General features: G+C 35.6%; 1 protein-coding gene across 1 annotated transcript in view; it reads right to left on the reverse strand.

Annotated features, from left to right (window-relative positions):
* Nucleotides 1–25,777, reverse strand: part of LOC113238815 — a 261,299-nt gene that overhangs the window by 214,075 nt on the left and 21,447 nt on the right. Inside the window, exon 2 of the mRNA XM_026475661.1 lies at nt 19,923–19,967. The gene's annotated coding sequence lies outside the window, so the exon portion shown is untranslated. The remainder of the gene's footprint in view (nt 1–19,922; nt 19,968–25,777) is intronic.

A 25,777-nucleotide genomic window follows, 5' to 3' on the forward strand; every position in this document is an offset into this window, starting at 1 on the left:
AGGAAAATTGACAATAAAAGTCATAATTGCCTAAATTTAAATTTTTATTAGTTATGAACGTACGCTTCACATATCTGGGTACTAGATAATCACAGAAAAAATATGAAACTAAAATAAAATATTCGGTTAAAAAAGAAAAAACTAAAACATGTCATTCGCTCACATTACCCCACAGTTCGGGAAATGGGAGCCGGTAAGAATCCCGTATGTCAAATGGGAGCCATTACATATAATCAGTCTGAAAAAAAAAATGAAAGTAATAAAATATATATGTTAAAATAAACAAGAAAGTGTTTAAGGAATATCCATATATATTAATATATGTATAAGTGAATATTGCAATGGGATAAGGAGAGCCAAATAGCTCTCATTACCCGCGTAACATCGAACTGAAAAAGGAATAAAACAGTAAAAACATTTCTATTTTTATTGTGATTTCAAGCATAACTTCTAAAATTTGATAGATAATAATATGGTGACATAGCTAGTGTAAATACAATGTAGTATCTATGCATTTTATTGCTTACCTGGGATGATGAAATTTAGCAAATTTTATAAGCTCGGAGCGAAAAACACACAACCATCTCATACGATTAAACGCGGGACTCGAACCTTGTCGAACGTTAACGAAGACATAGGAGTGCCGTTTGCACAAATACGAGCATTGGGAAAGTCCAGTTTAACACCGCTCTCATTACCCGCGGGCTCTCAATACCCCACGTTCCCCTACGTCATGTAGCAAATTGTAGGCAAACAACGAACACTGGGGGGTTTTCATTATAAAGTTCGTACTCCCATATCCAAGGAGACGTTAAAAATAAAAATAAACAGTTTTTTGCGCAGTGACGTTATCATTCTCTGTGTGCGATATGTTCCCGCGTACTAAGAAGGTTGAACCAAAGACGATCAGTCGACATCGATCCGTCAAGCGTGTCCGATGATACAGGAACTATGGGAAACGATGTTCGGTAACAAATGCCGGCGCAGGTCTCATGCGGTAACACGTTGCGTCAAACAAAGCCTTCTCGCGCGCCAAATAGCCGCGTCGGTCGTGACGACCGCCGCCGTTAAACACCTCACGTGGTTTAAACGCTTCCTAGTCAGAACTAAGCTAAATATTTGAACAAATCCTGTATAAGACGATTTTTTGGCGATTTAATAATGCCTGACAAGTGGTAAGCTATTGTTTTTACAGGAGCTTTATTTAATAGTTTCGGATCAAGGTTAACAACCAAAATAAATCTAATACTAGCTTTCATTATTTTAAACTATTATAAAAATACACAAATCAAATCAGAAAGTCTACAATTACATGAGAGCGGAAAATTTATGCAGTTTTAAAACCTACCATTTCCAGACGTTACAATAACAAACGCGAGTCGTTATCATTTTGCCGTTTCTTATGTTTTAAACTGATTGCCCCAGAAAGGTAAATAAATTTCAAATTTTTGAATGCAGCAGAGCTCCTGAAAGAGTTCATCCAGGGAAGTACGACCACCTTACCCACAGACACATGATACTTGTCAACTGACATCTCAAGGTGACGTGGTGTCCCTCAGATCTTTGTGATTTAAAGCTCTGAGTGGCACTGCAACTGCTGACACCAAATCTCCGGAGTACCGTAGACTTTATTTTGTGACAAAAAATTTGTTAGTCTCGAAACCCGAATGATACGGCTATCAAATTACAAGGTCTTAACGAAATGACTATAAAATAAACAACGTACAATCTCACGTATATTTAATTCCGGTCGTAAAACAATTTTGATTCAGAAACACACTACCAACCGTTAGAAGCCTTAATTGTAGGTGTCGTGTAATGTCTATAGATCAAAGAGTTCAGTTTGGACTGATGGCAGGTGAAGCTGCTTCTTTATTCTTAAGCGATTAAAGTTTGTTTATTGTACGGTAAAATGCTAAACAATAAAAAAAAGTTCTTATAATAAAAAAGAACTCTGCTGACTGTTTGAGCAATATTAAAAGCAACATGAAACGTCTTGTTCGATACCTAAATTAATAAACACTAAGCTAAGACACTATTTACTCCAAACATGCAGACATTGTCGTTGCCTCTCTGCTAGGTTTGAAAAACAAAATTCTTAATTTTTTTGGTTCACATGCATAAATATTGCAATAATATTGTTTATTAATTATTCAATGTTTGAATCGTGTCGTGCGTTCCACTTGACAAAAATTTGTTGGTTAGGTTTTTTTTTCTTAATTTATTTTTGTTTTTTATTTATTTATTACTGTTTACACTTTTTTATTGCATGTGGTGTTCACCTTTATGCAATTAGATTAAGTTTTTGAAAAGTAATAATGCATTAAAAACTATTGTATAGCTGTTTGTCTGTCTAATAAATACAAGTTATCTTTATTTAGCCCTGCCTAACACCTATTTTTGTACATTTAATTAAATTGTAATTTAATTATTAATTGTTAATCATTTTAATAAACTTAATTATAAATATTATTTCCATTAAATTATTATTTATTTCCATTATATTAAAAGAGGTAGTAACCTCTCATAGTTTTCCGTTTCACATAGCTACTGCTATAACTCATAAAATTGTTTTGTTAGTGAAACTGCCAACACTATCCTTTTCTATTTTCCCTTTTCTTCATCAACGACATTATGCAAAGTGCAAGCTAACGAGTAAATACCTACGGATTAGTGAGATTACCTAACATTACACTTTGGAACCTATACTCTGATATTTTCAAGCCGGTAAATCAGAATGACGGCGGGTAAATATTACCATTTAAGCTTCGCCTTTGCTTAAACATAGACTAAACTTTTCCCTGTAACCCATATTTCTTAGTTCACGTTTATTTGTGAGGCATAAGATGCAGACTAATATGTGCCATTATGTATAAAGGGTCGTCTATAGCCAAGTAATGGCTAATAGCACTGTATAATATCGGACTGTATTAACAGCCCTCTCTTCCAGTGTTTACTTTTAATTGTCAGTACGATAGTAGGTATAACGATGCTCTATGGGTGGTAGAGGACAGGGCCGTTGCGAATATCAGCATCGGCATCCGCGGATAATCTACATAAACTAAAATATCCGCGTCAGCATCCACATCATCGTTACTGATATTCGTTACAGATGTTCGAGTCGTGACATGACCTAAAGCGTACGCTGGAATAATTTACAAACCTCTCAGAAACAGACTGTGAGCCAGAAAAGCAGCTGTTGTTTTTGATATATAACTTTGATTTTTTTGATAAAATTCCAGTAGGGCTAGCATGATATGGCGCGACTAGCGCGAGAGCGACATGTAGCGAGAGATTCTTCTATTCTCGCATGAGATCTCGCGCTTGATTTAAAATGTTTATTTCAAACATCATAGAGCGAGACTACCTGCAAGAGCTATGATATCACAATTACGAAAACTCAAAATTTTAAAAAGGATCAAAATAAATAAACAGTTGATATGCTTTAAGCCTTTAGTAGCAATTGCTGTGAATTCTATCAAGTAAATAATAATACACGTGTCAGACAATCACCCCTTTTGCCTGGGCTCAAACAAGGGAATCCCCTTTATTTCAGACCAGGAAATAGGTTTGTTATCTGATTTCCATCGACTTCCGGGACACTACTCAAGACTAAGGCACTATCAATGCGCACACCAGAACCAATTTAGAAAGGTTCGTTTGCTAAATTGGCTCTGCAGGGAATCACACGCGGAACCTGGCCGCTGTAAACCTAACAAAATATAAGATAGTTATTGAATTGAGGTTGTAATCAATGCACTTGAGTGCCGTATTCCTCACGATTCCATGGCATTTCACCAAAAACGGTAACATCTTGATTCTATTGAAAAATTCTCAGTTCGATTGTAAGGAATGTGGTCAATTTTTAATCACGGTTCAAATAACTCGATGTTTATCGATGATTTTTTAAAAATCCGTGATCCAATAAAACTTGAAAGTTTACTCATTCACAGAATTTTAATATTTATTTACGTGTGACCATGTTTTCTGAAGCAGTTGGTAAAATCTAGAAACGTTGACTTCAAATTCAAGCACTTCACACAGATTAATTGCACAAACTGATGCAAACATTCATAAATACAAGAAACCCTAGATAGAAGCCAGATAATAGATCTGTAGGGCTTAAAAGTACCATAGACATAATTTATATAGAAAAATTAATAAGACTTGGAACACCAATGATATCTCGATATGGCTATGCTATTCAAATTACAAGGTCTTAACGAAATTATTCTAAAATATATTACGTACAGACAATCTCACGCATATTTAATTCCAAATAAAACAATTCTGATTCGGAAGCACACAGCCAACTGTTAAAGCCTTAATTAGTAGTTGTCATATTGTGCCTATAGTTCCAAGAGTTCAGTTTGGGCTGAGCGTGAACTTGCTTCTTTATTCTTTAGGATTAAAGCTTGTTTATTGATAAAAAGATCCAAATATTTGAATATTTTTAAAAGTTCTTATCATAAAAAAAGAAAACTTCTACGACTGTTTGAGCGTTGTTTAAATGCACCATGAAACTTTCTTGTTCGATGCCTACAGCTTAAAGCGGCTCCACACGGCTACATTTAGCAGCTCGAGTGCAGCGATTCAGTAGCGATGCAGTAGTAATGCTAATCGACTACCTTTACAGACACGGGCGACTATAGCAGCGATACAATCGCGATCCACGTTTTTAATGATTCAACATAAGCGACTACATCGACGCAGTTGCGCGTTTGCATCGATGCAACTGCCTATAAATCGCTAGTGTCGCGACGCAATCACTCGTTTGTATCGCTAAAAGTAGTTGTATGTTAAAGCTCTTATACGAGTTCATATTTAAAAATCGAATCATAATACGCGCATTAAAGACAGAACAAAACGCAATAAGCTCGATCGACACATTTTCACTGGAAGATGCCACAGACTAACTTACCTACCTACCTATTCCGATGGGAAAAGGGCATGAATTGTATGTATGTAAATTTTCACATCCTCTTACAATGATCATCTAAATATAGCAGGCAAATAAATACATGTAATTCGCAACACGCTTAACGATAAATTATGTAGATATTTGCCATCACCTGTTTATGTAAGATGTTTGCAAGCAGCTGCTCCTCAAGCATACCTGGCCAGGCAGACGCCATAACAAAAGTTCGTGGAGACTTGGTAATTTAGCGACAGGCAACTTTTTATCTGAATTAATAATGTACTTACAATTCATATACATGGTAACTTAATGAAAAATTGCCATTTGTGTTTTCGCATTAATTACTAGTAAAGTTCAGGAGACCATCACAAATTAAGAGAAACAATAACGCTAAAAGAAACAACGTAGTTGTATTTACAGATACTCTACACATTCACAATTTTTAACATTTCAAATCATTGCTTCTTCGAATCACAAACATTATGTGTGACTACAAACTTGTGCAAAAATATTTTTTTTTTGTACCCTTTAAGCGTAGCAGACCGGTTACAGGTATTCTTACATATTTTACGAAGACGATATCGCATATAAAATACGTGTATTAAATATAGTGACGATCAGGTTCTGCCGCGACCACAGAGCGACAAGGTTATCCACTTGCGGACGGCGCAGGCGCAGTCTAGCTTTTTATAGCGCCTCACTCCGCCACCTAGCCTTAGCTATTATCGAACAATATAGGTTCGAAGAGTGGCCGTTTACGATGAACAGCACAAAAAGAATGCGAATTTAAATGAAATTACACCAGGACAAGAAGTTTAATTGATTGTCAAAGTATGTAACAAAACAAAGTTGTTGACGAGAACGAACGAGTAAGACAATAACTATCTATAAAGGTGTACGACCCTTCGTCGACTTTTTTGAAATTTTGTATAACTGTAAAGATGTTAAATTGTAAATGAAGCAGGCCATATTTAGGAATGCTTTGTTATCTTGAATTACCACGAGCGATCTTGGGTACGTGTTGGTACTACCTTGTTAGATTAGTTTCACAATTCGAACTCTTACGCATGTCGTAAACCGAAAAGAATATTGTTCACCAGTAACATTGTCCTGGTTTTAACAAATTTAACATTATAAAATCTGCCATAAATGCACATCAGGAAATTACATTTTGGGACTGCGTAAGATAATGGTCATCATGTTATTGTAATTATTTTAGTTCTTGTCTTGTAAAAGGTTAAAACGCACTCGTGCAAATTTCATTTTCTACCATTATAACCTAATGGAAGCAACATTGGAATAGAAACTAATAAAAAGTGATTGCGACTAACGACATTATAATTAATTAAAGCAAACATACCAATCTGGAGAAGTTTCAGAAATCAAATAACATTGGTCGATTAGTGTTGTGTTGTAGTGATTAATACAATTCAACCAGTTATGTTAAATGCTCTGACACAATCATCGATCGGGGACATATGTCAGAGACAACCGAATATTACCCTGTTAGCATTACCTCCAAGGCTATATGTCGCATATTATGACAACCGACATAGACTATAATGTTCTATTATTTGCTATTGAGTAATTTGGAGCAACTTGTAAGCTTTACAAAGCTATTGTTTAAGATCAATGCTTCGAGTAGTATAAGCTTCAGAATTTATTAATTAACTTATAAGACAACATGGTACTTAGATTTGCTGTCGTAAATATAAGAAGTCATTATTTACTTATTATATCAGACAAGTTATATTCCACTAGAGCTTTTTATATGTACATATACCAGTAATAGTAAATTTGTTCGATTCATCAAAAGCTTTGTTGTGTTCACTAGTTTAAAGACAACACCAAAGTCTTTATTACACGAAAGGAAAACTAAAAGTAAGCTGATATACATACACATTCACTACACTCACATGTAAATTTATCTAGTAAATCTTCAGTATCGGTAAAAATTGAAGATGTCTGTACAATTTCTTTACGCACCTATTGTAGCAAATTATCGTTTCTAAAGGTCGTTTTCCAACGGCGAGGCGAGACGAGACGAAGAGAGACGAGAATTGAAATCTCGCCGACCTATTTCCACCAAAAAATTGCAATTAATAGATCACGCGAGTCGCCGCGATCTCGTGCTGTGATTGTGGATAGTGACAATTCAATGCTGTTTAGTTCACCTAGCGATAAATACGCGGGGAAGTAACATGTCCTGTCAATTATTATTTTATATATTAACGGAAGAAGAAACAAATGAAACCATCTTTTTATAAATGTCAAATCATACGTACCCCACAATCTCGCGATTGAAATTAATAGCCATATACATAGCCATACACATATATAATACTCTATGTAGGTAGCAATACGGTTAAATATTACATCAACAAATATTTCAATACTCGCCTCGCTCATCCTCGTCAATCCAGACCATTTCCACCAATAAAGGGCTAGGAGAGAACCGAAATTTTATCATACAAATTTCTTCTCTCTTGTCTCGTCCGGCCACGCCGGTGGAAAACCACCTTTAATATTATATAACCTATCCTTGTAGCTGTAAATATATCAGAAAAGCTTGTGGTTTTCCTTCCAAGTAAGTATGTCGGGGTCCGCTATGACCATTTTCGGAACAAACTAATTAATCAAGTTAAGCGAAATCGAAAGTTGACGAATTTATCGCGTGGATGGCACAAAGAAAATTGCGAATGACACAGAATGGCTCTCAATAGTCCTTGATAACAAAGGCTCATGTTCAAAGCTTTTGTGAAACGGTTGCGTCATGTTACGTAGTACCTAGATCCGTTTGCGAACTGTCACTTTATACCGCTGTTGTTTTTTATTGTTGGGTTGATGTTGATCTCCTGCAAATATTAAACGCGAGGAAAAACTGCGTTTCATGAAAAAACGATATCTAAAAACACCTAATGGAAAGATGGAAATTATGTCAAAAGAACATCACGAGAGCCATCCATGCGGCATAATGTACTCGTATGTTAAAACACGTAAGGTGTTTGAAAGAGAAAACGTAGTCTCATTCGTAAGTAATCCATATGGTTGCGTTGATGGTATCTCGCTTTGAACTGCAACTAATAATAGCCAGTAACAAACGCACGCAAAAAGAATGACATTAATTCTTCAAAAAACAATTAAATTGGTCACAACAATCTATAACGAATGATAAATGACTCGCAATATTTCCATCTGTCTAATGACCCAAACAAAATCGTAAGCATATCGGAAGTAACAAAGCAGATCCGGTAACTTTCACAATACGTGTGTCCCATTATATGTAGTTCTTAGTAAGAGAGATTGTACTGAAAAGTGGCATATTTAGTCAGAACAGGCGACTTTCGATTGCAGTTTATTAGGACAAACTATCTTAGGTGAACTGAGTGCGTAAAAATCGCTAACACTTAATGGATGGCCGTAGCAAACTAGACTAAGTTGCAGTGCTCGCTTTCCAAGACACATTTAACACAGTGTCTAAAGGACTGATTGTTCCGTAAGTGACCACTACTTCATTACTATGAAGGACAATATTGAGAATCAAAAAACTTACTAAAAAGAGAAACAAATCAATGAAAAATCATTCTTATTTTTGATATAAATATTGGTGGACACTAGGACCTAATTTAACGAAGTTGACAAAAGTGAACACAGGGCAAGTGTGTGCTTCTTGATGGAAAACAGTACGTGGCGAACGTTCAACAATACAACTTATCAGTGCCTATCGCTGTATCTGCCCCGAGGGTTGCCTACATGCCAGTTAGTCCGCTTTCCATCGAGAACCTGAGAATTATCTAAAATCGAAGAAGATTAATGGTTAACTCAGACAACTCGACCATATAGCGCGCTATTGGCCTATAACGAGATCTTGTCAGACACTTGTCGGACACATCGCGTGTAGAGCTTGTTTAAATAAATGCAACGTTGACACTAATCTGGAGAAACTGGACCGCATACATTACGTAAAAAGGTACAATGCAGCTTTTCACTGTAAACTGATAACAACACATTTACAAGAATCATAATACAAAAATGCCGAGATAACACCAACCATGCTACGTGCTAATGCTAATTGTATGTAGCGGTGCATCGTAATTACCGTCTAATTACGACTGACTTCTTTTGTATGCAATGCTCAGATAACATTGAATATCACGTGTGACACGCTTCAAGGAGTGCTCAGGGCGGCAGCTAGAGAAGACAGACGATGTAAAAAGCATCTATAAAAATTAACAAAACATATTTGGATGCTTCAGGCCAACATCAGGTACAGGAAGCTATAAAATTTTATTAACAAAAATATTTAATAGAACTTATTCATAAACGAAAGTAAATCATAAATAGAATGAATCGGAGAATGCGGAAGAAGTAAAACAGACTGTCTGAGATAGTTTGGCATGTCCAAACTCAACACATCACAGAGCTATGGCCACAGTGGCGCCACAATAAATTTAAAAATCGTGACTTACACTATTTTGGTCATAAGACTTAAGTGAGGATCAGATATAAATCTTTAAAGCGCTTTTGAAGAAACTAGTCCAGAAGTTACATGTCTACGTCTGACAGGAAATAAGGCCGCTCGTTTAGTTCGGTGATCTAAATTTGTTACAGTTACAGTTTAGGGATCAAATTTTGTATTACATAAGTCTTCTATAACATGTACACACGAACTAAATCAAAACCCATCAAATTTATGCGTTCCGGTAATCAAAATAAATACGAAAAGTTTTCTTTTGCAATTTCGTAATGTTAATGTATCTGAATAAGTAAAAGAAACATAATGCTTCCCTACTAATGTAACCCAATCCAACAGCAAAGTATGTCTAACCAAATTTAGTTCTTGGATTGATTGACGTTCGTATTTGGTAAATAAATTATGTTCGCCCAACCCGTCGTAGGGTCAAACTGTGAAATTCGATTAGTTTATTACAATAGTGACGTAATCAACTTGCCTTTATGAGTTTGTGTATAATTTATGAAGTAGAATTCTCATTTAACCGTATAATAAGTATATTAAATATTACAAAATACACACCTACAACTTATTGCAAACCAAATATACGAGCATAACATAGAACATAACATATACTTGATTAATGTACCTTTGTCAGACAGATATGGTACCTAATATAATATACTATCCGAGTTTTTTAACTCTCTCTCTCTATTTTGATTGATAATAAGACATTCAGAAATAGTTCGGTTTCCTTTTAATTTATCATCACCAATTAGCCAGTGACTTCCGTGTCTAAAAGCGGGCCTTCTCGATTTGTCGAGTGGACAAAAGAAAACATATTAAAGAGACAACGACGCTATCCGCTTCCTCCTTTCGCATAAAAACACATTTAAATATTTGACTTGCGCAACCCTAATGCGTTAACCTAATTAACTCTCTATAGATACCTATATAAATACACAAGATCGAAATAGCGCGACATATTAAAAGTACTACAATAATAATAAAATAATAACAACAAATGCAAAACCTTTACCATGCAGGTTTCATCACGATGTTTTTCTTCACCAGAGGTATTGCTAAATAAACATTCATTTTGTAAGTAATTTACAAATTCAAGTCATAGGTAAGACGTCGTCGTCTCATGGATTACAACCGTAGAGCTCAAAATTAATTGACAAGAAATCATTCTCTTACTGGGACTACCATCGCTTCCTTAGGTGATAATATCAAAAGCAGCATCACGCCAATTTTTGACATCTCAAAGCACCTAATTATATCTAGTAGCAGTAAGGCTCCTTGTGAAAGAGTTCGTCCACGGAAGTACTGCCACCTTACCTGTATCTGCCGCCAAGCAGTAATGTCAGCATTACTGTGTTCAGGTTTTGAAGGGTAAGGGTGCTGGTGAAATTACAGACACATAGGACTTGTCAACTTATGTCTCAGGATGACAGACGCAGCGCCAGTGCTCTTCAGATCTTTGCGATTTAAAGCTCTGAGTGACACTGCAACTGTAAAGGACAATTACATTCGTCTCGTCACTCGATATTATTAAAAAAAAGTACATTATGGTAATAGGGAAGGAGGTTCCTTAACAATATACAGAAAGCCTTTAAAATGGAATAGCAAAGGGCTTGTTAATAACAAAAAAGATAAACTATACTAATTATGGAGTGTCTAATAATAATAATATGGAATAATTATTATTATTTAATAAGATCACAAAAATTTAAACTGCAATGTACCAATTACAACCTGCACGAGCTTTCGTTACAAATCAGATCAAATTATATGTGGAAACTGTTACATATCGGAGTCAAATGAAGCAACAGCACAGTCTTAGTGTATGAAAATAAATGGATGTCCATGTTCACAATAGTTAAATTACGACGCAAAGGTGTGCATTCCTATCTCAAAATAACCGGTCGCCGACAAACTGCAAAGGGATGAAAGCAGGCGATAACGACGGGCATGGACGTGATAATGAGCTGTCACTGTCAAAACAGGATTAACTCACAACTGTGGATTATGGGACGTCACTCTATCTAGTTACACTGTTTCAACAGAAAAAAGTCCAAAATATTAATTTATCTAAACATACAGAGTTCAACAAACTTGAAGTATTTATTTCCTTGGGGGTCCAGGTTATATTTTTTATATTTAAAAAGTCTACATGAATCAGCTTCATCCATCCCTGATCTGCAATATATTATGATGTAATCGTATACTCATACTATTCGACAGCAGACTAAAACGAAGGGAAATAAAACGCTCAATTACATCATGGCATAAGCATGTATAGCTTTCAAATTATCGCATTTGTAATCATTTCCCTTTTTGAGAGTTACACGATCAAGAAAGTGACAGTTCTTGCGAGCAAATACGACGAACTCACCACATTAAACTTATTCGTTTTATTTTACCATCACGAGCTTTATACAAGGCATCAGACATCTCTGGTTATGATAATAGAGCACAAAATACAATGTTTCACATTACAACTGCATGAATCGCGTGTACATCAGTACACACAAATTAAATCAAGATGACAGTTGATACCGTTGATGTGATCCGACGAAAGTACTTGTGAGTAAGCATACTTATGGTCATTGAAATTATACTCGTATCAGTAATTGATCTTAGAGGTTTGTTTTTATAGTCCTTATGTAAGTAGGCGGACATTTGTGAAGATCTTGATCGCAGAACGAAAGTAAAATCATGTAACAGGTTGTGGTTGCTGAACATATTCATCTTCAGCGACATTTGGGTTATAAAAGGCATGATCTTCATTATAATGACACCATAGACCAGATGTTGGTCAAGAAAACGAATACCGAAAGGAAACGAAATGAGAGTAAGAATGCAACAACAGTGCGTCCGTGTTTTAAAAGCGTCGTCGGATAACATTATGCGGCAGGTGTCAAAGAGCTCGAAATGTCACGATCCTGCGCCTGCGCAGCTTCACACATGCAATACATATTCATTCGTCATTCGAAACTGTTGCCTGAACCTAATGAGCCCTATTAATGGAAATATTATGGAGCAATGCTCCGCCATTCTACGTCTGAACACACATTATGCCTTATGTGACAGTTCTTTTTGGGCATTGTCAAAACGAGTCGCCACATTATACAACCGTTATGAACGGTACACCAGTTTGTTATTATACTTGTGGAAATGCAGCTGCTAGATATGGATGGATTTTTCTTAGTTAAATTGTCAGATAAGTAAAAAATTACCCATCGTCTCCGGTGTTGGAGAAAAGGCGATCAATAGTGGCGAAGATGCGGTTAGTAAAATCATTGCTAGAAATTCAGCCTAAGAAAGGCGAAGTGCCGTAACAAGAAACGTTTATCCCTTAAACGTTTTAAGTGTCTATAAGTCATATCGAAGAGTATATTGCAATTTAGAGGAAAAGCACACATAGCTAAGTCGTGATACAACTCAGACAATCGCTTTCTCGAATGTCTAGATAGGAGTCAGAAAATGCTAAAGCAAGTTTGTCATATCACTCCCACGTTGATGAAGTACTTATGTGAGAGGATACCTACATGAACTCGTAATGATTCCAACGCTATTATGACCGTCTTAAAACGAAATAAGGCATTCATGATAAACACTGACTTAGTAGTTCGTTTGACAAAACAAAATACGCGATTTAGATCTGAAAAAATATGTAGTTTCATTTCCTATGTGTAACAATCGCGAGAACCGAAAAACTCAAACTGATTTAGTTATTTGGTATTTACGCAAAAGAAATAAGGAACTTCCCAATACAGTTTAACAAATAGGAATGATTTTATATAGGGTATTATAAAGGTTAGGACATTTACAGCTCTGCAATGACAAGTCCAGAGCGATTTGAAAGCGAAAGTGTTTTATTGGAAGCAACCCCAGAGTGCCGCGGGAAATTCTGAAAGGGAGTGTAACGAACGCACTTAATCGACGACGACGGCATAATGTCACGAGATACTCCCACCGAGGAAATCGTAGTCAACATTAATACACGAATATCAATTTGAATTACATGGATTCAACATTTTATGGAATCGACTGAGCACTTGGATACAAGTATATCTGTAATGTATCCTTCTGACAGCTAGCTTCCTAGTTAACTGAATAAAGCTTATGTTTAGATTGTCGCTTTGAATATATCTGTTATCGGTGCTATTTATTAAGGTAATATTAAGGAATAACCTAGCAGAACTATCTTCAAGAAATATACATTAATAAGCGGGCTTTCTCATGTCATTCAATTGGTCATTTGGCATTCATTGCGCTTAATCGTGAAAGTGTTCCCGAGATAAATGGGCACAACAACGATGAAGGACTAATAAGTCTTAGAAGACAATAAGCGTGGGTGGTGCGAAAGTGAATATTTGATTATATAGGGCGTTTAACTTCCTAACTACTATCTTATCTGGATTATCTGAATCACTTGCGTTGTAGAACACTTCCTTGTTTAGATGTATAATGTTGAAAATGTCGAGATACAGACTTTGAGAGCAATTTTTACCAGTATTTAAAGTTTAGTTTGAGACCCTACCTTGACTTAGGGCCATAGTATAATTTCGTTTACTTACATTTTATGCGTTTACTTACATTATAATAAATACCTAATTATTTTTTTGGCAATAAAAATGTATAAAACAATATAAGACTAATTCAATAATACAGGCAGCAAACGTGCACACCAAAGTCCTGGTACTGTAGAGCATTGGCGATGAGCTGTAACTGTATTCTTCGCTTAATTATTCCCTAACATCTACAATGTATTATTTGTGTATGCTACCCTAAACAAAGTCCTCTTATTACAAAATAACAAAAAAATGCTTCTATAAAGTTACGTGGAACTGACTGTATTTTCAACCATAATTTATCCTACTTATATAATACAAATCGGATTAGCATATCCCATTTATTTGTTCGAGTTTCCTTAGTAACTGATGGAGGATTGGACACAGCCATACAAATACTGCTTTAAAGTTGACACGCAGCTGGATGGATAGCCGTAATATCAGTTGCTTCTACGAGTATTTAGCGACAAAGCGCTTTACGAAATGGATACGTTCAGGAGGGTACAGGCTATCGCACTCTTCTAAACCAAAATGTGGACCATAACCTAAATATCAACTGAAATTCAATTAGTTCTTAAACATAAGATTAAGTGAAATTTTGCGAACACTTGACTGAAATGCAGAAGAACATAAAACTGTGCCAAAGGTCAAGAAAAATAGGTAAAAAAAAACGATACGGAATTCACTTCATTTGTCAGATTGTTAACACTAGCGTGTGAAATGACACAGAAAATCGGCTTCAAGTATTGTATTGTACAGGAGGCATATCAAGAGAACAACCATCTACGTCCCCATCGGCGGGTTGCATATAAAGATTGTTTGTTTTCTGTCAATCGTCGACTGTTACTTTCCCTGGTGAAATGGTTTGATTCGTATCTGTACCAACGGCCAAAGATTTTCTGTCATTATTTATGGGCGTACTTCCAATACTTGGGTTGTTGTTTAGTGAAATGTTGGTGAACAACGTAGTCTGAGAGTTGTAATAGATAGGTATGACTGTAGAAGGCTAACAAACTGAAATTTTTATAATTATTGTTTGCATTATTTGTCGTGTGGCTCCCAGTCATGAATAGAAATGTTACTCCATATTCTTTATTCGAAGGTCTAAGCGACTGAGGAATAATCTCAGAATAGCTAACCGACAGTTTCTAGCAATTATCAACTTTTTAGTGTTCCTCTTTAATCCTATGTTTCTGCTGATTACGTATTATATAACAATAGTAATTTTTAAGGTTGTTACCTGTACTCATTGTTACCGGTCAAACTTTTGACTTGGTTAGAAACCGTAGCTAAAACGGCAATACTGAGCCGGAATGACAGAATATCGGTATTTCGCCTCTTACGCTGTTTCTAGAAATACTTTCGTGGTCATTCGCTAAAGCGTTATAACTATTTTCAGGATTCTAAAAGAGTAATCCATGTCGATGGAGCGTGTCATCGTTACTAAATATCACGATAATAATAAATCATACCGTCGTAAGAAACCTGTAGTAATCATTGAAGATTTTAGATATATACTTGCGTAGCGTGATGCATAGTCGTCTACAGAAAATACACTTGTACAGCGTGATATGTAAATTACTGCAAACAAGAAAAACTGGAAAAGAATTCGATCGGCACAAAATAAAATGCAAAACAAATACCTTAACTTCCAATGCAAAATTGCTTCATTGAACTGTTGATTTGTATAGGAAAGTAACAACAACAAGTATCCGTTCCCTAATATGACGGGTGTTATCGTAGTACCAGCGTTCAACCCTAGCCAAGAATGTTGCTCCAACTAGGCTGGCTGCCATTTGCATAATATTCCATTCATTTATCTCCCAGATACGGGTATTATTTTCCGATAATACAGGCAAAACGACGAGTATGCCGCTATTAGTAACTTTGCATGCCTGGATTCGACTTGTTAATTTTAACGTTTGCTATTTTAGTGTTCATTTATCCTATTACAATATTGTTGATTTTAAGTAATATGTTAACATAATCTTTATAAGTGCCAAAAAAAATAAAAAATTGTAATATTTTCAAGACGCTCTGGTTTACTTGTTCTAACACTTTGTGTATGCCACTAAGTTAATAACACTTCATTTTACATGCGTTATATTTAAAGCTACACAATAGTTATTTGTTGTTAGCACAGGCCAAACAAGTTTTTAGTAACAGTTTTTTTTTATATAATAGGTAAGGGATCGATTCCTCAGATTTTACTCCGTCGGGAATAATAGTGATTAATGCATATCCAATGGTTCCTGTATTACATTTCCATGCCCGTAGTCTTGAACAAGACTAACTCGAATAACCAGACCTAGCCAATATTATATAAGTGCCTATGGATATAGGCACACATGCTTTTAAAAATTAAGTAAAAGTAAAAAAAAACATTCTTTTGCAATTTCATATACGACACTAGCGTTCAAACTTCAACACGGTGTAAAAAGCACGTAACATTAGTACGCGGAAATTCAATAAGCAAAGCTAAATCGATATGAGTCTAACTGATGAAGTTGAGAGTTTAGTAAGAGTATTATGGATGTAGAGTAAGCGGTTCCGAGAAACGTGATCAATAGTTGCGCGCACGCACGATGCGTTTATCCGGTCGAGTGACGTGGAGCTGAACGCACCATCGGATCCCGCACCAGACCGTGGATAACCTAACAGCGTTAAATTATTGCACAGCAATACTACGGAATATTAACAGACAAGTAAAACTAGTTTTGTTCATTCTTACAGCTACGTAGAGGCATAAAATGGTTACGTAGGCGTCAACGTCGGTTTTGCGAAGCATTCAAGAGTTCTTTGGACTCGTGTAAGTCCCTCTAATCACGCTCGACAAGAGGTCCCGCCCGGAGTAGCATTAAAGGAGCAATGATCACCATATTGTGTATTTATGAATGAAACTAAACCCAGGCAGTGTTACATTGTTAAAAAAATCGCAACCAAACTGATCTTCGACTTTCTCTTATTTCGAATTATCGCAGGCAATACATTTTTCACTAGATTTCTCTCGAATGCCGCTGTGGAGACATCACGGCTCATTTCAGCTCCTATTTGCCCCTTGAAATGGAACTAACGCGTATTTAATGCTCGGTTTCTGGGCGCATTCCACCATGGCATGACTTTATTAGGAATGTAATTCGACTATTGCGAAAGTAAATATTAGAGCACAAAATATTGTACATATACCATTTAAGAATTTATTCTATGCTAAAGGTGAATGCAAACCAAGTGTACCTAATAGCTCGACCAACAAACACTTTATTCAAACGTGGTAAGAAGTTGAGCTTTGTATACTTTTCAATTTGACTCGTCAACTCACGGAGTCAACAAGGTACCCATAGACAGACACAGCTGCCAGTTGCTTGCAGTCGAGTGCAGCGACTGTCGGCCGCCCACGCGATTGTGTCCGCGCTGAGAACGCCACATATGGTACTAAAGAGTACAAGAAGAACAGACTAGAAATCGATGGTCTATCTTAGCTTTAACATACAAAAATGGATTAGATTGAAAAACAGACGAGTTTGTTTTTCATAGTTTACGGTTTAAATAGGTCAAATTTAATATACTCTATATGGAGAAAGAAACATTTACATAAATAATCAAAGCATGATGGTGTAATGTTATTTTTGACTTGTAACCAGAGATGGGTAGTATGTTAAAAACCAATCAACCCGCCTGGGTTTTTACTCAAAGCGCTGGTTATAACCTATTGCTGCCCAAAATCGTAAGTAGACACAGCGAATACGGAATTTGGTATAATTCCATATTTATTACAAATTTCGACGTAAAAAATCTTTTTTAGACGAAAAAGAGGCTCCACAATATCCACCTTGTAATCCTGTGGATTCTCACTATTATGCTCCGTGTGGCCTGAGCATTAAGGAAGCACATTACAATTCGATTGTTATGATTCAATCGATTTAAACTTAACTTATACGATGTAACTTTTTTTACAAAAACTTGTTACATCTATTTATTTCGAAGCTATTTTCAATCGAATCGACTCAATAGAAAGGCAAATCGAATCGTCTAGATCAGAAAGCAATAAACTTTTGTAATAATATCATTAAATTTAAACAAAACTCGATTTACAGCGCATATTTAGTTGTAAATAGGTTTTGCCCTCGATTTTGGGCGTTAATAGGGTTTAACACAATTTAAACCCGGCGTTTAAATTTGCCCATATCTGCTTGTGACGGAATATAAAACGTGAACCAAACTCGAAGCTACGAATACTTTCAATGTAGTTTAATCACATTTCCAATGTAGTTCACATAACTTTTATCATTGGGTAAACTTATAACGAGTTTATTTCAAAATTCCCTGTTGCGATTGCATACCATTTTTTACATTGCATAAGATCACTTTGTAGACTCATTCCCCGTATAGGTGAATAGGAAATCAGAGCACAGGCACATCTGCGCGTGCGCTACGATTCGCTGCCTCGACATTATCTCAAGCACAGTTACATCATAATCGGACACCTACGACTCGGAAGCGATGCCCATTCATATTCATTAAGCAGTGCTTTGTTTGGACACTCAACCGCTCGGAAGCGCCTTCTTAACAACCTTTTGTAAACTTGGTGACTAGAGTTAAGTAAACGGCCTGGATGCTCTTTTATGTCTTAATTTTCGATCACTTTACGGAAATGAAAAAATAATATATAATATAATAATATATACTTATGGAATAGTATTTGTTGTACATTCACAAAAATATTGTCGAACGAGAGTTTGGTATCAACCCATACACTAGCACTGGGAGAGTATGTAACATGATGTCAAGAACAGATTTTTGCAATAAAAATTTGCAACACCTGTTACTTTCTTAGAAACAAAGGACTTAGACATACGTGTACAGAGACATTAAACAGGATACTAATAAAAGTCAAAAGTTTATGCTTGTTGCGCTCTTTACTCGAGCGGTGGAAACTTGGAATTTAGTCTTTATTTGGCGCGGGTCGCTGAACTGTCTTCATAGCTGAGCGCTACAAGGCCATCAGCTAACTGCTTCAAATCACTTTAATGGCTTTTATATTGTTTAATTGTAAAATTTATAGACTTCGATCTGTTTCCTATATTGCCACTAATACGAGGCTAACCAATCTAAGAAAACTACGGGTAAAATCAAAATCTGATTGATAGTTTTTGAAATTAGACAGAACATACTATAAACAGGTCTCAAAGTCGTAATGACACGTGGTAAACAATTTACTTTCATCTTCGTCTATTACTAATTCCCTTAAATAACTGCAAAATTAAAAAAAAACCCTTTATATATTATTTATAAATAATTTTTACTGAAAATCTTTTAAAGTCGTACGTTTTTGGGAGTATAGTAGTCCTAATTCACAAAATTATATGATTTTTGCGTCGCCTTTCAGTAAATATCTACACGATTCTCATATACATGAGGATCAATAAGATTTCTGTATAATGTTTATCTTATAAGATTCTACAGTCTGTGGGAAAATTCAGAGGGGTACAGATTCTTAAGTTTAAACTTTGGAATTATCAACCTTAACGTATCAATGGCACAGATGAATGATTTTAGCCGCAATAGTCCAATACGAAAGTAAATTGTTTAACTAATATCTCCGAAGAACGCCGCCAACCGTAAAATGAGTTTCGAGATTTCGGCCGCACAGCAAGTATAAACCGAAGACCTAAATGATTATCTCTGTTGCAGGTTCCATAACATCGGTATTGACTTTGAGAGATTTTATTTCAAGTGATAAGAAATTAGTTAACAATAACGAAAGTCTTAAGAGCTACGTAGAAGACTTTTGCCTATTTTTCGGTTGTGGTTGACCGAAACAAATGAAGAAATTAACCACAATGTGTTACCACGCGACACACTGTGCCAAAGAAACTTAAATAGATTTTTCGGCAAATTGGAACTAAATTACATTCCTATCAAAATACATTAAAAAAAGTATTTTGATATTAAGAACAAAAATGTAACATACCTGTCTATGCAAAATCCTCCATTACCAGTGCATCACATAAAGTACCTGTAAAAAAACATTAAATAAGTAAGTTTAGCCCGAATTGTCAGATAAAATACCAAATATCTCCCGACTTTCACAGTCCGGTTTCTAATCTAGGCGATGACCGAAGCAAGCATTGGCTTGCTGCCAAGGCAAGTATATTTCAGGACATCCTTTAAGTGTTTTATTAATTTGCTTTCAAGTTACTTTTTTATGTTGCTACTACGAGAACGGACTACGTGTTAGTACCTTATTCGCAATGACGTAGTGCATAGCATTCATTGCTGCTTGGCAACGGGAGTCTTTTACGTTCATTGTTACGTACCAACCAAACGTTGCACATTAGTGAGGCTATGGAATAACGTTACGATGATGCATCGTTAAGATCAAAGTGTAGTCACTCATCGAGGAAGATCCGACGTTGATCCGACTTAGCCCACTAAATTTTATAGGAATAGAGTGTCGTCACTCATCAAATAATAACTGACGCTGATCCGATTTATTCTACTAAATTTTTATAGGAATTAACACTTTCTCTTGTACTCTCGGAACTCCAACAGAATTACGAAATATATAGTCAGAGAAAAGATTATTGCAATGCCTACATCGTTATAAGGTTAAGTAAACAATGATAACTGTAGCACAACGTCTTAGAAACCATTTGTTTGCCCCACTTTACAGCATATTTAGACAACCTCGTGCTCTCAATTTCAGAATACAATACAATTTGAATGTTTCCCTGAAATAAAGCAAATAACAAATCGACAAAAGATTGGAATTAGATCCCTCTTAGAACTTGACCAGAGCGTACCTAATATAAATTAGTAGATTCCAAGCAATACAAGAAAGTAATTGGCAAATAAAAAAATTAATATAACAATATTTCAAGTAATGAATTCACTATAATCCAGACTAATCAAATTTGCAGAATAAGATATATTCATATTAATGAGTACTTAAGAGGTCAATACTCTGTTTTACACACTATATACCTACACCTCTGTACTTAACAGTGACCGGCGCAGGCGCAGCAAAGATCGTGATGAATCGTGCAATACCCTTGGGAACTACTCTAATTACCACACCAGAATGAATAACAGTTAACAGTTGTGCGACCTGTAACATTTTGCTATAAAAATTAAACGCATGCTATTATTTAGCAAACCTCTTATTTACAAACATACTTCATTTAAATAGGAATATTTGAAAGTTCGCCATAAAATTCAGAATCTTTCACCCTTAAATGATATAAACATCACACAATTAATAAAAAAACCTATGACAAAGACAGGACTTTATAAAAATATTGTAAAAAAGAATTAAATCTGGAAGATTGCAGCACTCCTAAAAATTGTTTACGATTCTGCTATTTGTTGATAAATAGCCGAATGTGTTTAATATTCCTAGTTGCGCTATTATCCTGCAACCGTCTGCATTATCAGACATACATTCCTTATTTAAAGTATAAAATTGAATTATTTCTAAAAACGGTAAAGTAAAAACTTAGCACTTAACTGGTCATAACAATAACCTCCTTAAATAGAATGGCTTTAAATGCATTGGTCAGCATATAGACACAAATAAACTACGATAGCGGACCGAGGTGAGATAACAGCCAATTTAATGAACACACTGTATTTTATTCATTAGCCAATATATGTACCTCTTCGATGTGTTATTTGCTCTTCTGCATATGTACGTGGAAGGAATTTCAGTTCTGTAAAATAAGTATACCAATAATAATAATGAAATTGATACCCACAACTAATAATGAGATTTATTAAGAAGAATTACCTTCTAGACAATCATCGTTTACTGCAATTAGTCACAAGAAACATTTTTTGTTATAATGAAATAGGCACTCTACTTTCGCCATAAGACTTAATGAAAGTCTTTACAATAGCGCTCTAGACACGAAAGTTGTTGACAAAAACAACTAATTACAAACCATGTTGAGGCGATGGATTCTCGAGGCCATTATGCACAGGTCGGTATCCTACAATGCTATCGAATTGTACCATCATCTATCCAAAACTTATCGCCATGTTACCTTCGCTCACTCGTCGAGATAAATTGATTGAGATGCTTTGTTAGCAAAGCCAAATATTTACAAAACCTACAAACGCCACAAGCCACAAATTCCGTTTCTGAACTTTGAAATTTAAATCACTGAACTTAATTTAGCTGATTGTATCAGCATTGGAACGTCTTCAGAGATATGCAATCTGAACCCCGATGGCTGATTGGAGACCCAGTTTACAGACGAAAAATCGATATTGGGTTTCAAGGTATTTGCCCTTCTAGAGGTATTAATTTGTAGCGTATGGCTTATACATAGTACAGAATTTAACACCAAACAACACGGTTATAGAACAAGTTAGGGTAACAGTAAATAGCGTTCATCGTCTAGGTCTTGATAGACTGGTCTATGAAGGAAGTGCGTGACGAATCCTCTGATCGAAGGCAGTGATTGGCTGATCCTTCGACCGAGCTCGAGGCTACACTACCGATGCTGTGCCAATCGTTGAATTAAACAAAATGGTTTAGCAAAAAGAGTTACTTAATTACAAAATAGGACAAGATTTTTTTGTTCAAATTGAGACGTTCAGATGAAGAAGGATGATTGTAAAACAGTGAACTAGGTAACGTAGCATAAGAAATAATTTGAAAAGCGAAACCACTATAAGTACAAACGTCCAAGTTCCCATTAACTTCGAAAGGGGATGTGGTAAAGCCATCGTCGGACAATGAAAAGTTTACCGCACATGTAGCGCTTAGCCCCCGGCCCACTTTACAAGTGTCAGTCAGTAAGAGGTCAGCAATTTCTATCAGTTATCCCTGTCTGCCGAGTAGCTTGTAGTTACACGGCATCTGTGAGCTATTTGCCCCCCTTTGGCTGTCGGTCAGTGTGTAATGTATCCCTTTGAAATGGAGGTAGCGAAATAACCTAGTATTGCTTAAAACATCGAACCGCGATTAGGGCGGAACTTTCTAACTTGCTAATGGTGGCACATTAAAACCATTTTACTCAATGTAAAGCCAATCATAGAATGGGAATCAAAAATTTACGAAGAAACACACGTTTTACGAATGAAGTACTATGTTATCTAAATAATAATGTGAGAATATTTTATTAAAAAACAATCAGATAATTTAATATGCATTTCTTTATGTGCCATAAAAGTGAACCAATAGTGCTATTGGAGATCCGTGCGGAGATTGTAGGTTTTCTTAAATTGCTTCACTCTTTACTGTTGTTGTACAAAGCTTCCAGCGTTCACTCAGGCGATCATTCTGAGAAACTGTATATTGTATTGACCATAACCTTTAATAAGCACCCAATCGCGGCGGGCGGTGTGTTTGAAGATTATTTTACTTAGACACCATATTATGAGAACTTACTCTAATATAGCCCGTGCATTTAATACAATCGATCTTCGACGAGTTTCTGAGTTGCTCTTGAATAAGAATCGTCGAAGATTGTCCTTGATATAGCAAGTTTACTTGATAGAAGTCCTTAACTTGATTTGTATGAGGATATGATTATGATATGAACTTCTTGAACGGAAGAAATAATCTAATGGATTTTTAAAGTATTTAAATCAATACTAATTATTTGGTATTTAAATTGTTTCACGATATACAGTAATAACACGCCAGTTTCCATAATTCTCAAATTTAAGAGCAAATTTTTTTAACTGCACTGCATTGAAACTGTATCCCAATTAGCGTAACAACAACTTTAGGGACTGCATTACTCAGACAAATTTGGTAAAGATTAGTCCACAGGAGGTAAGTAGGTACACTAACTGTGTCCTAATTTTATAACTATTAACAAAATCGATGTGAATTAAATACGTAAAACAAAACTAGCTTAGCTGCCAGCTCTATAGTAAATGACTACACAAATACATTTTGTATTAAATTCATGCACAACCGGGCTCAACAATGAACATTTACAATGCAGTTCTAAATAACATCCATAAAGCAAACGCTTTATCCCAGAAACATGAATGTTGAGGCCAAGCTGAGGCCAAGCGGGAAAGCGTGCTAAGCTCTTGTCGTCACGAGTGAAACAATAAAGCTAGTCGTCATATAAATTGGAACTACTGTTTTACCTGTTGCGGCTTGTGAGAAACAAAGGAAATGCGAAATTTGTAAAAGACGCATTTTAATACGAGCTAGCAGTAAAAATGTGAGAATGTTCAAAGTGAACATTTAGAATCTCTGATATTTTCACGACACAAATACCTAGTAAAATATTCTTTTTCAAACAATAGCGCAGGGAGAGCATATGTTTTTACACCTGTTCACGTTTCTAACGTTTATTTCGCAATTGTTTATACCAAAGGAGGGCAACTTCAAACATAGACGTTTTCAGCTACGAAATCCAAGATGCAAACAACTGTGCTAACATGTATCGAGGTTATTGATACTTGAAGAATGATATTCAGATTTCTAAAATATTAATATTTTCTAATTGTTTTTAACGTCCGAGTAGATACTACGTCTTCTCTTTATAGTTAATGTTTACCATAACTGTGAGTTAATGTAACATAAGAGACACAATATAACATAAGAGACACAATATAACATAAGAGACACTATAACAGGCCAACCGGTTAGCTGTCAAGTGAAAGACAACCCGGTGGCGATGACATTCTGCCTTTCCAGTCACGCTATCAGGTTGTCTTTCGCCTTACACTGTTAACCGGCTGAAGTGTCCTTCAGTTAATATTTAATATTTTTTCAATTCACATCAGTGGTTAATAGCGGCGTAATTTATCTTAATCAAAAGCAGTTATTTCCCCATGGCTACAAATTACACCCGTGTGGGGGATCAAGAGCTTTAGCCCTTTTAGATCTTCATTTAGATAATCGACCACCAGCTAAGTTTTCAAGGCGGGTTCAAGGGTTTAATTTAATCCCGATCCATGAACTCTACGAAGCATAAAATACAGTTCATTTTGTTTTAAATTGCTACTTTATAACTAAAATAGGGTGCAGTGACAAAACTCGAAAGCAAAAGGGAAATAGCTAACGTAAAATGTTTATGAGTAATTATAAAGAGTGTAACAAAAAGGTGCGACCATACTGCAGCTATAGTACCAAACAACTTTAGCAAGAAAATATATTTACATATCGAGTTCTTAGGTTTTCGCGATTGTTACACATAGGAAATGAAACTATTTTTCCGGATTTAATTCGCATATATTTTGTTTTTTCAAACGTTTCGGGCCCTTTACAGGTCTCATGGTCACGGTTGACTGAGGTGGTAGTCTTCAACCAGTTATGTCTAATATTAATGCAAACCACTCTCTTTTTTCACTATAGTTACAATAATTATTAAAAAAACCTTATTTTTAATTTTACAAAGAACATTCCAATTTACGCTACATTAAGTTTTATAAATTATTTTATTATTAATTAATAATAGAAATTAGAATAAACTAGACATATTTATTAGTACTGCAGTTTTATGTATGTTTGAGATTTTTCATCAGAAGAAATACTGGATCACAAACTACGTGGTACGGAGAAACCATCTTCCCTGTTGAAATTAGGATGTTTTTTAATTTCAATGGCCTCTCGCAGCATCCTGGGTAGATAACGGACTTCTTTTGCAAGGACAGGTCCTTGCAAGGACAAGAAGGGCTTGTCAAACTTCATTGATATATAGTATATGTAGGTTTATCCATAACATGCTCGCAGACTGCAGACTTGTTTACGCGACGGTGTTTGACATCAGCTATACGAGTATGTTCTTTGACGCGAGTACAAATACTTCGCTTCGTTTGTCCAATATAAGAGAAACCGCACTCACAGTCAAGCTT

This window comes from Hyposmocoma kahamanoa, unplaced genomic scaffold, assembly GCF_003589595.1.
Source record: "Hyposmocoma kahamanoa isolate Upper Pololo Valley unplaced genomic scaffold, ASM358959v1 98263, whole genome shotgun sequence".
NCBI lineage: Eukaryota > Metazoa > Arthropoda > Insecta > Lepidoptera > Cosmopterigidae > Hyposmocoma > Hyposmocoma kahamanoa.